The sequence below is a fragment of the Macrotis lagotis genome, chromosome X, assembly GCF_037893015.1.
Source record: "Macrotis lagotis isolate mMagLag1 chromosome X, bilby.v1.9.chrom.fasta, whole genome shotgun sequence".
In the NCBI taxonomy this organism is placed as follows: domain Eukaryota; kingdom Metazoa; phylum Chordata; class Mammalia; order Peramelemorphia; family Peramelidae; genus Macrotis; species Macrotis lagotis.
The window spans coordinates 298,560,447-298,563,182 of NC_133666.1; the positions used below are offsets into that span (position 1 = coordinate 298,560,447).

Genomic DNA, 2,736 nt, shown 5'->3' on the forward strand with positions numbered 1-2,736 from the left:
TATAAGAGATAATTTATCATTTAACCTCTTCCTTTTTATTTCTAACAGTGCATTTCTCTCTCATCCATTTTTAAAATATCATTCATTCATATTCAAATCACACTTTTGCTCTCTGTCTGTATATACTCCTTCTAATGCCCTAATAATGAGAAAGCTCTTGTTACAAATATCCTCTTCCCATGTAAGAATGTAGTTTAACCTTATTAAGTCTCTTTCTGTTTTTTTTTATTCTTTTATTTAGTCATGTATTTGAAAGTCAAAATTTATATTCATCTCTAATCTTTTCATCAAGAAAGTCCTCTTTTCATTTAATGTCCATATTTTTCATCTGAAGGATTATACTCAATTTTGTTAGGTAACAGATTCTTGGATGTAACACAGGAACACTTTTGTCCTCCGGAATATCATATCCCAACACCTGCAATCCTTAAATGTCGAAGTAAAATCTTGTGTTATACAGACTTTGCTCCATGCTACTTGAATTGTTTCTGGTGGTTGGCAATTTTTTTCCCCTTAAACTAGTAGCTCTGGAGCTATAATGCTCTTAGGAATTTTCATTTTGGGATCTCTTATAGGAGGTGATCAGTAAATTCTTTCAATTTCCACTTTACCCTCTAGTTCTAGAATATAAGAGCAGCTTTCCTTGATAATTTTTTGAAAGATTATGACTAGGCTCTTTTTTTGTGATCATGGTTTTAAAGTAGTTTGATAATTTTTAAATTATCTCTCCTGGATCTATTTTCCAGAACAATTAGTTTTTAATGAGAAATTTCATATTGTCTTCTAGGTTTTTTAATTTTATTTTGGTTTTGTTTTATTGTTTCTGGATTTTTTATAAAATCATTATAAGCTTCAATTTCCTGAATTCTATTTTTTTTTAAACAGCACTGTGCAGTTTTATTAACCATTGAAGTACAGTAGTATCTGGAAAGACCGGGACAAAGGGCAGGTTTCAAAAGTGAACAGACAGATATATTCAGCATCTAACAGCTGGAAAGAAGCGTACTACAGATTCTTTTCATAAACATGTTTTCACAGAGCCAATGCAGTACTAGCCATTAACCCAGCACCGAGCATACTGGAATGGAAAAGATGCAACAAGAAAAATAGCCATGTTAGAAAGATTTCAACACTTTAGAAAAAGAGCAAAACACTTGTAGTTTCTCCCCCTTTGCCCCCCAAACAACATCTGTATGGTTCGGATCTACCTCTGAAGCTCCAGATCATTTTCTAGAATATTTGTCAGGAGGAATCAAATAAAAGTGATACTGGCCAGTCAGTCTTTGGATGCTCAGGAGGGGGAGAAGCCAGCTCTTGGCCAGCTAGTCAGCTCCATTCTCATCAGCGAGGTCTTTGGACTCTCTGTTCTTCCTCACCTCCTCCATGTGCTTATCCTTCTCCCGCAAGCACTCCAGTTTAGCAGCCATTTGTGCCTCTCTGTTCTCTTTGTTAGCTTCCATTTTGTGGGTCAGTTTTTCTTCCACCATTTTACTGAAGTTGTTGTTTTCTTCAATTGCTTTCTGAAGCACCTCCTTTTCATACTCCCACTTCTCAGCTAGCTGCTTCAAGACTTCAGCTTCATGAGACTTGTGTCTTACGTCTGCAGCTTCTAGTTTCTTCTGAATTTCTTCCAGGGAAAGATCATTCTTCTTTGGAGGGGAAAGGGGGAATTCTGGGACTGCTTCTTTTGAACAAGGACTAAGTATCAGCTCAAATGCCTATCCTGAGGCACACTTCTCCAATTCTTTCACCTGGATATCAGAAGATGCCATGGTGAATAGAAGACAAGAGACTGGCAGTGTACTCTAGACAATCCACATGGTGGAGAAAACCCTGCTCGCTCTGAGCCCCCCGGCCACACTCAGAGCACCAACAGCTCAATTCTATTTTTTAAGGAATTATTTTCTTCAGGGAATTGTAATTTTCAATATTTGACCAATTATATTTTTGAAGACAATTTTCCTCATTGACTTTTTAAACCTCTTTAACCTTTCAGCCTAGTCTATTTTTTAAGGTGTTTTTTTTCTTTGGTATTTTTGTGCCTTTTTTAGCAAGTTGTTGAGTCATATTTCATTATTTTCTTATATCACTCTCATTTTCTACCTTTATTTAATTTAAAAAAATTTTGAGCTCTTCTATAACCTGAGATCAATTCTTAATTTTCTTGTAGGTCTTGGATGTAGAAGTTTTGACTTTGTTATCCTATTCTGAGGGTGTGCTTTAATCTTCCTTGTTACCATATTAACCTAGTGTAATAAGAATGTTTTTCTGTTGTTTATTCATTTTTAGGGCTCCAATTCCAGGATAGAAGGTACACTGTCCCAAACTTCAGGTGTTTTATGCATACTTGATACTTGCATAGACTGTAAGTTTTCAAATCTTTTAAGGTATTATGATCTAAGGAGAGGTGTGTGTTTTTATTTGTTTTAGGCAATAGGGTTAAGTGTTTTGCTCAAGGTCACACAGCTAGGTCCTCCTGACTACAGGGCTAGTGTTCTATCCATTGCACCACCTAGCTATCCCTGGAGAGGTGTGTTTACAACTTTCCAGTCCATGCTCTGGCCTGTGAGTAACCACAAGGACTCTTTTCTGCCCTGGAACTAGAAGGATAGTCCTCACTTCACTGGGCTCTCAAGCTCTGGTGTTCTAGTGTTCCTCTTTGCCCTTGGACTGCCACCTAGATCCAAGAATGGGTAAAGTAATAGAGTCCTACCTCAGTGCTAGCAAGGAAGTCTC

The 2,736-nt window shown here is 36.9% G+C and overlaps 1 pseudogene; it reads right to left on the bottom strand.

The window, feature by feature from the left end:
• Nucleotides 1-1,180: 1,180 nt before the first annotated feature.
• Nucleotides 1,181-1,883, bottom strand: LOC141498791 (stathmin pseudogene; annotated as a pseudogene).
• Nucleotides 1,884-2,736: the final 853 nt, after the last annotated feature.